Below are 12,663 nucleotides of genomic sequence, written 5' to 3'. Positions count from 1 at the left end.
CCCAGAGATTAACAGCAAAAAGGCAGTGAGGCTCCAGGAAAGCTCGGGATGGTGTCCGCACCCTGTGAGTGAGTGCATGACCAGAGCAGAACAGGTCACGGGCTGCAGCCTGGGAACAAGAAGAGCTCCACAGGCTTGGCCCCACTGTGGCCTGGAGCAGGGGACACTGTGCATATGTCCTCGAGCACGCCTGCTGGCCCTGACCTCAGGCCCCATGCTCCTGCCACCCAGCCAGCCCTGGCCCTGGCCTGAGCCCTGTGCTTATGCCCCCACACACCCCTTCTCACTGCCATTACTGCTCCTCCCCACCCAGCAGCTGCTCTGGCACCATATGCCTGACCCCCTGCCCACCCCTTCTCACCACCACTCTTCCCTGCCTACTCCAGCACCATGTGCAGAAGCGGACCCCAGGCTCTTGCTACCCTACCCTGGGCCTCGCCAGCTGGCACTCACCACTTCACTCGACAACACCACTGCTCCTGTCACCACTGCTTCTCCCCAAATTCCACGCTAAGCATTATAACAAAATGCACTAATTACTAAGCGAAACCAGGTATGAATTTTAAATGAGCGCTATAGCAAAACTGCATTAAGAGAGGGTTGCCTGTACATCTTCCTTCCACTAGGAGCATTGCTATTTGAGAAGAGGCCAGTCACAAAGCTAAAGAAGTATGACTGTCAACAGGCTGTCCAAGGTTCAGTGATCAAAATTTCATTTCTAAAGGTACAAGCTTACAGAGATTTAGATTACAAAGATACTTTAGAAAAGCCCAATGTAGTCACAGCTTCAAGTCTTGATCCTGTGCACACATCCTGCATACATGAGTAGCTTGACTGAAGTCAGATACCATTAAAGCCAATAGCACCCCAATATTCACCTGCATAAAGTTCAGTGTTTGAATAAGTTTTGTCAGTACCCAGGAACTTCAGCTTTCCTATTTCAACAAAGCTCTGCAGTGATACAAAAATCTGTCTATATGGAACAACTTGCAAGACTGGAGCCTGTGTTTCTAGCTCATTAGTGTGTGGCATGTAATTTGAAGTGGTACAGTTTCTTTTGGCATACTCAGGTGTTAAAATTTTCACCTGCAAATTGCAAGCTTGTTTATATACACACCTGCTGTTGGATAAGCACAAGTGGAAACTATAAAATTAAAAAACATCACTACTTATCACGGTATTTTGTTATATCATATGTTAAAGTAGTATAACAAACAGTATTTTATGATGAGACAGCTGCAAGGTTTTAATGTGTCCTAGCTAATCAGGTGAGTAAACACAGAGAATGAGTTTTGCTCGAGTTCTGTAACAGTCTTCATGTGAGCTCTGTAAAATCAATTACTAACTGCAAGCCCTTTTCCAATTCTAAATACAGCTGTAAAAGGTGACCGCTTGGGGGCTGTCATGTTTCAAATGAACAAAAAATATATACCATGTTACAGTAGGGACATAATTTCACTGTCATTAGATGCCAATAACCTCAGCATCTCTGTTTACTCTTTTGCGAAGGATTCTAATAACACTGCCTAAAAGTTGTCATCTTCCTAGTGATTAACAACAGACATGCAGACAAATAAATATGGGCACAGACACTACATAAATACGATTCCCCAGTCACCTCCAGATGAATTCTTATGGGAATATTATGTAATTCACTAAGCAGATTTCCAGAAGTACAAGGTTTTTTCTAGCTCTTTTATTACAGGAAAATCTGCCTTTCAGGAGGTTTATATTATCATTTCCCTTTATGTAGTATTTCATTCATCTCTCTAATATGGAGGAAAGATTGTACTTGCTGATTTATGTATCTTTTTAATTGTCACTGTAAAATTAATGCAGGACTTAAGAAAATTCATGTAATATACGGACGGCAGACTTATCAATGTTATATCTCAAATGGCATTGCCAGAACATTGATTTGCGTATAATTACTTACATCAATCATTTTATCTTTTAATATTTGCCCATCCTGTGCTCCAGACGTCAGTCCTGGACTCAGAAAGAGCCAGTGAACTGAGTAGCTATTGTTTAAGACTTCTCCCATATTTTAACTACAACCAGATTGTAAGTGGGTCACTCACAGCTTCTTCTCAATGCCAGTCAACTCCATGTGCTGGGCTTCCAGGCAGTTTATTTTTCAGGGGCAAACTTGTCCCCACAGAAATAAAACAAGCAAGCATGCAAACAACAAATGGATAAACCAAAACCTGCAGTCTTTCCTTAAAATCTGAGGGCAACCCAGACTCTGCTTCTCCTTCTGCTCTTTGCTCCTGGACCTTTTAACCCCCTTTGTGGCTCCACCCTCATTTACTGTAATGATGAGTTGCCGCTGGCTCCCAACCTTCCTGCTTGGAAGCCTACAAACTGATACCTATCTCCAGCTGAGGTTTCAGTCCCCTGAAAGGACCTCTTTACACAGATCTTAACAACCCAAATTTAGAATGGATATGTATTAAATGGGCCTCTATCACTTAGCATGAGGGTAGGAGGGTTATCCCAAAAGTACTATAGATAAAGAGAACGCCTTTCCCTGTGGCTGAAGAATGTCCCCACTGGGAGAGTCCCAAACACACCCTGTCCACAGGAGTATTTCAGTGGGGCCAAATGCCAGCAACCACTCCCAAGCATTGCAAAGACCAAGGTCTTGAAAGCAACATCAAGGGATGGCCCAAAGTGAGTTTGAAGCATGACAACATGGGTGGGATGCGCTTGGAGTGACCCTGGCCAGGACTCACTGCCCCAGCCTGATAGACATGCCCTTAGAGAAACAGGACCCAAAGCTGAGTGGTTCAGGAAGCCACAATTAAAAGGACACAGAAGTCTAATAATCTGTGGGTAAGGCCCCAGGATTCAGGAGATCACAGGCCTACTCTCAACTCTGGCACTGATCTGCACTGTGAATTTGGGTCTCACTTCTCTCTGTCTCTGGTTTCCACCCCCAGCATCTGTCTTGTTTATGTTGATTGTCAGCTCTTTGGGGCAGCAATTCTTTCTTTCTCTTATAGTGCCAAGCACAACAGGGCCCCATTTTCAACTGAAGCCTGTAGGTGCCACTGTATTACAAAGATTAATAATGATTGTAACTAATAAAAATATCACTGACAGACGTAATAACTTATTATGAATCATCTGAGATGGGCTGTCATTTTTTGTATGATAGCAGCACATGGAGGTCCCAGTCAGTAGCGGGCTGCATTGTGCTAGGTAATATATAAGCACATAAATGATGTTATTTGCTCCAAAACTCTAACATTTACAATCTAAAATTCACTGATTTTAAGGCCAGAGGGAACCATTAGAATAATGATAGCCAAAGGCTATGATATGGCACATTAGTGCACGGCAAGAATGACAGAAGCATGCCATGAGATCCCCTTTGTGAAGAGGTAAATGCTTTCCTCCCCTGCCCAGCACCCTGCACCTGCCCCAGCTACTGTGGCAGCTCCTCTGGGGACTGCTGCTACTACTGCCTTCCCCTGCCTTTCCCCTGCCCTTCCCTACCCGAGACAGCCCCTGTGCTGGAGCCCCCAGGCTCCCAGCAGCACACTGCTGTGAGCAGATGGGCAGACACACTGACAATGTCTCACTTTGCAACCTGTCTCATCCCCTCCACTCCTCCCACACTTCCAGAGAGAAGGGGCCGTGGGGGTTGTTGCCAGCATGTAAGACCCTGCTGCAACAACCTCAACAGCTGGGCATGCCCCCTGAGGAACAAACAGTGGACAGAGCAGAGCATCACTCTTTTTTTTTAGTGTTACTTTTTTTTAACAATACTTCTCAGCACTGGTATGATTTCCTCTGGCAGGGGAATGGAATATACTATATGTTTTGGGAAAAAAAATGCATACACACATGCATGCATATATACACACACATATACACACACAGACCTTTTCAGGTGTAAGAGTGAAGTGTGCCACCAATTTTTATCCAGGACAAAAAATACACCCCAGGTATCAAAAGTTTGGTAAACAATGCATTTGATCTAATTTGACCTCCTATATATCTCAGGCCATGGAATTTCACCCAGGTAGCCCTACATCCTAGTCAACTGCACGTTATATCTTCCAGAAAACTATCCAGTGTTGATCTGAAGCTATCAAGAGAGCCTTCTTTTGCCTTGAAACATTTTATTTCTGTGCCTAATAATTCGCTGGTAAAAACATGTTCCCCATTTGTAATTTTAGTTTTTCTGGTTTCCAGACATTGATTCTTGTTCAGGCTTTCCCCTCTCTTTAGTATCCAGGGTTGTCGTCCCATGAAGGTATTTATACATTGTAAACAAATCACTTTTCAGTCAATACAACAAGCAGCTGCAACAAACACTTGGAGGGAGATGAGAGTAAGAGGAGCACATAGGTATCTCTCTTTACATATTTTACAATAAATTTAAAGGATGTGGCAGTTAGAAATGTTATTGGATAACATTTCCAACAGGAAGAATATAAAAATCTACAACAGGTCTCCTGAGATTCCCTGTTTCAGTCCTGCCAACCTCAGACATTCATAAGTCATTACCCAGGCCAACAAACTCAAGAGATTGTCTTAAAAATACGATTAAAAGAAATGATGAATTATGGGTTCCATTTATTTTCTCCTCTCATTTCTGAGCCAACTGTGTACATTCGTGTCATGAGTTCAACCATGTCTCTGCAACCAAGGGAATTAAAATTATGCTTTAAAAAAAGAAGCTGAATAGTATCTGCTGTTTCTTCATTCTGACAGCTGAGACTAAGAAAAACACCAACTATGATTAAATCACATGAGCTGGCAACACTGCTTTTGCAAGGAACACTCCAGGTAAAATAAGGACCCAAGCATGGTCAGGTCCTGGCTGCCTTTTCCAAGTTGCAAAATTTCCTCATGTCCTAGCAATACTGAAAATGTGGATGTATTCAGGGATTCACAAGAGCCACTCAACATAGTGAAGGTTTGAGTTCTGAATGGTTTATACCAAAGGAGTCAAAGATATGGCTCAGGGGGCCTGTCATCCGGCATGCCATGCTGCCATGCTGCCTGTGGATCTCAGCTCGGTGAGCTGCATGAAGCCCCTGCCGGCCCTGTAACCCCACAGACTGGCCCCATCTGTGCACAAGGCCAGTCTGGTGCAGGTACCATGTGCAGCACATGCCCCAGGCCAGCTCTGGCTGGTGCATGCTGCATTGCAGGGCACAGGAGCTGGAGCCAGTGCACACTGAATGTAGCATGTGGACTGGTCTAGGACACTCACTGCACACAGCATCCATGCCAAACTAGCCCTATGTGCTGGATCCAGGGCCAGTCCAAATCAGGCCCCCAGACCAGCCCTGCATGCCAAAGCCAGCAATGGGGCTTTTCCAGCATAGGCAGCACATGCAGCACACCCCAGACCAGCCCACACGTGGCATATAGCAGTTCCCCAAAACAGTTCTACATGCCACATCACATGCACTCCAGACTGGCCCTATGTGCCATGTCCTGTGCAAAGGGCCATGGCCAGCGTATGCAGTGTGCAGGGCTGGCTGAAGCCAGTGCATGCACTGCAAGCAGCACACAGAGCTGGTCTAGAGAGCACACTGAAAGTGGTGCCTGCTCAGGACTGGCCCTTAAGGCAGCTCTAGCATGTGGGACCAATCTAGCGTTGCCGTATTTCCTGTTTCAAAATAGAAGACACCTGTCAGGGAGGAAGAGGATAATATAATTATGGGATAGAGGCAGTGATATGCACATGCCATGCCTCTGGTCCTCACTCCCAACCCACAGCCCACTGTCACTGCCTGTGCCCTGTGCTCCCAACCCACAGTTCCCCGCCTCTCCTGATTCCCCTCACTTCCAAGCTACAGCCCACCCCCAGCCCTGCCGGTGCCTGTCACTCCCAACCCATACCCCCTGCTTCCCCTGCCTTGCAGTGTCTCCGAACTGCCCTGCCCCTGCAAGCGTAAGTACCAGCCCAGGTGCCACCAACCCAGCCATGCAGCTCTCTGCTGCCCCTGAAGAATCCCCTTGCACCTCTCCCCTGCCCTCTTCCCCAACCGGAGGGGGAGGCGTGTCCCCCCGCATGGCTTCCCTGCCTTGCTGTAGCCCCAGTGCCTAGACAGTTTCTCCGAGTGCTGCCAGGCACCACCCCCCCCAACACACATACCCTCCACACATGCCTGCTACACACACACCCTGGACAGTCCCTAAGCCCTCTCCCCCCAACATAGACTTAACTCCATGCAGCTGTCAGGGCTGCTCCCACCACTCTGCCTGGCTGCATGCCAGGCATATGCATGTGCACCCTGCCTCTGATTGCCACACTCCCCCCTCACCCCCCACCCCACTCCCCCTTGGCCCAAGCAGCTCCTTGCTAGGGCAAGCCTTGAAGTGCCAGCAAAAATGTCAATGCTGAGCAGAGCAAAATCCCAGACATTTGTTGATATTTTTAAAAACTGCCCAGACCAAGATGGGAGAACCCAAAAAGAGGGCATGTATGGGAAAACCTGGTTGTATGGTAACCTTAGGCCAATCTGTAGGTCCAGTTCAGCCCCCAGCTTGACCCTATGCCCCTCATCCAGCCCATGGTGCTGGATGCCTTTCACCCCTGCTTTAGACCTCTGAGGAATACTAGATGTCATCCAGCTTGTGAGGAAATAATATGGGTTTAGAATACCAGTAGTATACAAGTAGGGTGACCACCCGTCCCTAATTGGGTGGGACAGTCCTGGAATGGGATCCTCACATCCTGGCCCTGAGCTGTATGACTCCAAGACAGCACTTGTCCTGGATTCACAGTGTCATGCAAAATCCCGGTTTGGAAAGCAGTGGGTTTCCCCTTACAGGGGAATGCTGGGAGTTGAGGGAGATGAGAGTAAGGGGAACTATGGAGCCAAGAAATGAGGCACAGGGGACTCCACATGCACGTGAATGCCCACACACGTGCACGTGGCTGGGAATACAGCCAGGCAGTGTAGAGAGCAGCTCCCTGCAGGTAAGTCTATGGGGGTGAGGGGACATAGGGGGTGGAAAGGGCAGAGTGAGGACCCCACAGTGAGGGAGGGAGTGTGGCATGGGGCATGGGGCATGGGGCCTGGGCGGGGAGTAGGACAAAGCCATTGGTGGCTCATCCAGGGGGCAGAGGTGCCTGGGGGGCAATGTGCACCCCCAGATTTGTGCATGGCAGTAGATGCAGGCTGCCCGCTGTGGCCTCAGGGCTCCCCACCCTCCTACCCTCCCCCACAGAAGCCACGCAGCATGGGGAGGTGCCCTTTGCTCAACCGGCAACAGCGGTGGTGGTGGTGGCTTGGAGTTGTGCCCTTGGCTGCTGCCAGGCAGGCAGGGGGCACATGGCCAGAACAGAGTTCTCAGGGAGCAGGCAGCAGAGTGGGGAGCCTTGACCCTGCAGCAGGCAGCCTGTATCTGCCCCTGCTCCGCTCAGCTCTGCTCTGGCCATGCCCCTGGCAGATGTGGGGGGGAGGGGGAAGGGAGGAGAGGTGGGCAAGTGTTCCATCTTTCCATTTTGAAAAGGTGGTCACCTTCCAAACAGGCCCCTACAACCTATGAGCAGCATGGGATATATTTCCACCCTAAGACTCTGTCCCAGATATCTGTGCCTACTACCACAATAAATGGATGGGTTCTACATCGCCCTGTATTCTCTCCTGGAAATAACTTCTTTAATTCTGACACCAGATGGTTGCTGGCAAAGCTGAACTGCTATAACATCTCCTCTGCTGTTTAAGCAGTTAGTGGCCTGCAGACAGATTTCCTCAGGCTGTTATTTTGTCAGATCTCACAGGCATTTGGATGGGTTCCTGCTCAGAAGAGAGACTTCCAAGAAACTCACAGATGTTGCAGAAAGTGGTGCTGACAGGTGGCATTTTTCCCCTCTGTGCCAGTATTGAACCCAAGTCTCAGCATGGTATTAAGGAAGTGGTGTTTTTTCAGATAAGATGTAAAACAAAAGATCTGACCAATTGCAGATATTAGGATCCAGTGCCACTTTTCACAGTTTGGGGTCCTAACCTAAGCATCCTAGACAATTTCCTACTCAGCTAATTACATTCTGGTACCTGAAGGGGACTTCTGTTCTCAGTAACTATAGTATTCTTCATGGACTGCTGAGTTGCCTTATCCTGCTGACTAGCTCTAAATTCCAAGGCAGAAGTGGTGATATATTACAGGTGGATAAAATGATCCCATCTCAGTTACTACAATGTGACCGAGAACTTTCTAATAAAAAAGCACAAAAAGGAATAGAAAGGCAGAAAGATAAGAATTGCTCCTAGTTTTGGCTGAGGAAAGAACAGGAGCCAGCAGGGAAAATAGTAAACTAATCATTGCACTTATTAGAAAAGAGTAAGGAAAACCTCAGAAATCAAGGTGGAGTCATCAGGGCTTCCCAAGAGCTCTACATACATTACATTCCTACTAAGCCCATCAATAAAATTCAAGGCCTAGAGAAAAAAATGGTGGCTGGCTATATGTAATTCAGATTGACATTCTGTTTTTAAGAAGCTAAAGGCAGCTTTGCAAAGACAGCAAAGTTGCTTCAAAAATACACAGCAGCTATCCAGGTTTACACCACCTGAAGATCTTAGCCCTTATTTCTGTACAAAAGAAACAAGAGGATAAGAGATCTGACAGAGTTTTGAGCAAAATATACAAATATTGATTGAACAAGTAAATCTTTAAAAACAAAAGAAACTGAAAAACCTTTATTTTAAATGTGTTTATTCAGAGCTTTGTCCCAGAGTACAGACAGCTTTAGCAGATCATATCCCCTTGAAATAAGATTTCTAACAACTACAGCAACAATAAATCAGGAGTCATCTTGCAGCTTTCATAAAGGCAAGAGTTCATAAAGGAAAGGAAAAGAATGTAAAGCATCTCTCAGCAGTCCAAGGCTGGGACCAGATACTGCATTTGTCCCGTGACAATGTGTGCCTCTGTTTGTCAGACAAACTTTGCCCCAGAACAGAAATGTCTCAAGATTGGCGTGTATACACATTGCCCTTCCAATCAGGGTTTAGTGCACTTGAAACCACCCAGGCTCCTAAAGGACATCCTTGGTGGATTCAGTTCAAGTGGATTATATTCTGTATCAGAAGAGACAGCATGAGAGGAAGGGCTGTGGGACAATGATTCATCACTGATTCAGTGATGCAGCCCCAGGACATCCTATCCAGATGTACATTGCAATGGTCCGGGACAAACTGTTAGCACTTCTTATCCTGTGAACCTTTTTAAGGTTTGTTACAGGACAATAGCCATGGGCATCTGAATGACTGCACTTTGTCCTGGGATAAAACAGTTTTAGCCAGGACAAATATAATGTCTGTTTGTAGCCCAATTGAAAGATATTTCTCCACAGGACAAACAGTGGGACAAGGCAGTGGCATCAATCTCTTTAAGTGCAGGGTTTAGAGGAAAAAGATAGCCATCACATATTTGAATCTACATTCTCCAATTCTCCAGCATTTCTTCTTTCTCCATTGTCTACCCCTTTAAGGACCAGAGCACTTCATCAGCCCTAGAAATGACCATCTGTGGTACAAGGTTCTTGTGTGACGTAAATTGAAACAATCTGGACATGACCACAGGGTGTATTTTTCCTTCATTGCACAAATGCTATGTTGTACATGATCTCTTGGAAACTGGGGCAGAGTGATGCTCACTGAGCAGCCAGGTTTTAAAATGGATGAGTGAGTTTTTACTCTGTAACTGAAAACAAAATTAGTAATGATTCAATGCACAGATGCAGTGGAGCTCTGTATCTGCCTGCCTGCCTGCCTGCCTGTGATCTTCAGGTAGCAAGAGGTGGACCCCTCATTTTACATTTTAAATCTTCCAAGGATATGTGCAGAACCAAAGCAGAGTGTTTTGTTTGCTGTAGAGCTGTGATTTTTTTTTGTAACAGAAAACTGTTGAGAATGAAAAACAGAGTTATTGATAACAAAAAAATACTGTAATTTCACAGGTAAGTGCCTATTGAGTTTTAGCTTATTGAACTACCATTCAAAGCAAGGAAATTGTTTATGCCACTTGTAATAGGGCCCCGACTAAGACCCTGTTGCTAAAAGAATGGGGGCAGCTGAAAACGATTATAACGTGGGGGTGGGCCCACCCCTAAAGAACCAATGAGGACTGGACTCTTTAGTTAAGAGGGAGAGACAGTGAAGGAGGAATTGTCTGCGGGCACTACAGAGAAAGAGAGAGAGAGAAGGAGGAGCTGCTAGAGAGAGACTCTCCAGAAAGAAGGATCTGGGAAGGGAGAGCCCAGAACACAGACCCCACCGTGACTTACCTTGAGTCTATAGGAATGAAGATTAGTGTGGGGAGAAGTGGAGCAGAGCCACGGGTGGGAGCCGCGGCTGGCAGTAAGAATCAGGGAGGCAACGTCAAGCCAAAAGGGCAGCGGGAGGGACCACCCCTGCTCAAACCCCTAAAAAGTCCAGGTGAATCCAGAACCCGCTTGGGAGGAGAGAGAGACGCCGGGGGACCGAGAGGGCAAGACTTACTGGGAAAGAGAAGCGGAGTCTGTGCGCTGGTTCGGCCGGAGAGAGAGACAGGTGGCGGCTGCAACAAGTCGCTAATAGGATAATTAATGGCAGAGGCCAGGCAGGAGGCGGCTGTAACAAGCTGCTAATAGCTGCTAATCAACAGCGGAGACCGGGACTGTGCGCAGCACCCATTTATTGTATTATTGGACTGGGACCGGACTGGAGGCTTGGGGGTCCCCAAGTCCAGTCTGCCGGATTGCATCCTCCAAATAAGGGGTGTTCTCTGTAAATAATAGAAACCAGAGGAATAAAAGCACCTGAACTCTATCAGATCCAGCGTGGTATTTCCTGCAGGTACTCCCTTGCATAACAACCACTTCCTCCCTATTTTTTTGTTGTTGAAGATCCAAGTCGTGGCAGGCGAGATTCTCGAGGATGGGGGGGTACTTTGCGGACCCGCTGACACCACTCTACAAGAGAGAGGAGCTTGTATTTATGAGCTGGTGGAGATGGCTAGTGAGCCCATTAAAGCCATCCCAATTATCACCCCTCCACCTCTTTCCAGCTCTTGATTGCTCTTCATCATCCTGGCTCCAATTTATTGCCCCACAGCCCTTCGTCTCCCTGCTTCCAGTGATACAGAATTGTATCCACACCATATTGATCATTGTGAAGGGATGTCCTTAGAACAGGGGTGGATCTCAGCCACTGTTCCCTGCCCCGCTCTGTCAGCATACTCCTAAACAGATGTGGCATTCCTGAGGTGACACTATGGAGTGAAGGTACTGGCATTGTTGCTATCCCTGTCAAAGGAGCCTCAGCCCATAGACCACTTCTCAAATAGAATTCCTGGACATATGAATTGCAGCTTGCTTTATTTTAGAATTAAGCTCCTAGCCCTTTTCTTTGTGACAGTTGTCTTGGATTGAGACACTAAGGGCGATACCCTTTCTAAGAACTAAATGTCACTAGTTTCCTCTAGACCTTGCACTAAAAATTGTAGGTAACACATGGCTACCACTACAACCAACCCACAGTTGCTTTTGGGGCAATGGAGAGCACAGCTGCATGTCTCTCATTTGCTGGGGAGGACCCCAAATCATTTAATGGGGTTAGCAGGGACAGAGGACAAAAGTGTCACCAAGGTTGCCATGAGGGCACTATGGCTGTTACAAGGTCTCTCAAAGGCAGACATTGGCCTTCAAGTGTATTTCTTCTCTGAGCTTTCAAAGGGATCTCTGACTTCTGTGAGTGGCAGCTCAAAGCCTCAGAGGCAGCATTGTCCTGTGAACTAAATACCATGCAGATGCTTCCTCAGACTGATGAAGGGTGTTTGTGCCTGAAAGCTTGCAAAGAAGAACTTTCCAACTATTTCAGTTGGTCTAATAAAAGATATCAGATTTACCCAAAGAACCTTGTACTGATAACAAGGTGTTTTCTCCCATTTCTTTTGTAGAGAAAACAGAGCTACTTTCTTCTCTGTCAAACAAAGGTAAAAGCACCAACATCCCTCACTGGGGCAGAAGAAGGGGAAAGAGTTGGAACAGTTAAGTTGATGGTGTTAGGAAAGTGCTCTGTGTGCACTAGCATTCACTAAGATGCACAAAAAGTCCTGGCTGGGTGCCATATGTAAAGGAAGAAAAAATTATTTGGGGGGGATGAGCACATGCATGCTGTGCCCTCCCACCCTCCGCCAGGCAGATAAGTCTATAGGGGAAGGGGTGTAGGGAGGAAGGGACATGGGGGAGGGGGCAGATCAATGTCCCCACAGTGAGGGAGGGAGCAGGGCACAGGCAGGGGCAGGGGTGAATGAGGCCCTGGCTGGGCCACGTGTTGGGCCATTCGGAGCCCAGCTTGCCTAGGGCTCTGGGGGGGCTTCTACCACTGTAAGCACCCCAGTGGAGGCCCAGGGGGCATGTGCCCCCCAATCTGTGCATGGGGCATAGATGGTTGCTGCTGTGGTTTGTGCTTTGCGCCCAGCTGCAACTGCATCTGGACCTGCATGATGCCACTTGTGTCCCACAGCCAGGCAGGCAGGGGACGCAGCACAGCTCAGCAGTGCCAGGCATGTGGTGTTGCGCTACTCCCAAGCCAGCTGCAGATGGATGCAGCGTGCAGCAGCAGCTGCCTCTACACCATGTACAGATCTGGGGTCATGTGCCCCCTGGGCCTCCCCCAGGGTGTGCAGAGCAGCAGCCCCCCC

This window comes from Crocodylus porosus, unplaced genomic scaffold (assembly GCF_001723895.1).
Source record: "Crocodylus porosus isolate Cpor-Errol unplaced genomic scaffold, CroPor_comp1, whole genome shotgun sequence".
NCBI lineage: Eukaryota > Metazoa > Chordata > Crocodylia > Crocodylidae > Crocodylus > Crocodylus porosus.
Note: the sequence above shows the minus strand (reverse complement) of the source record.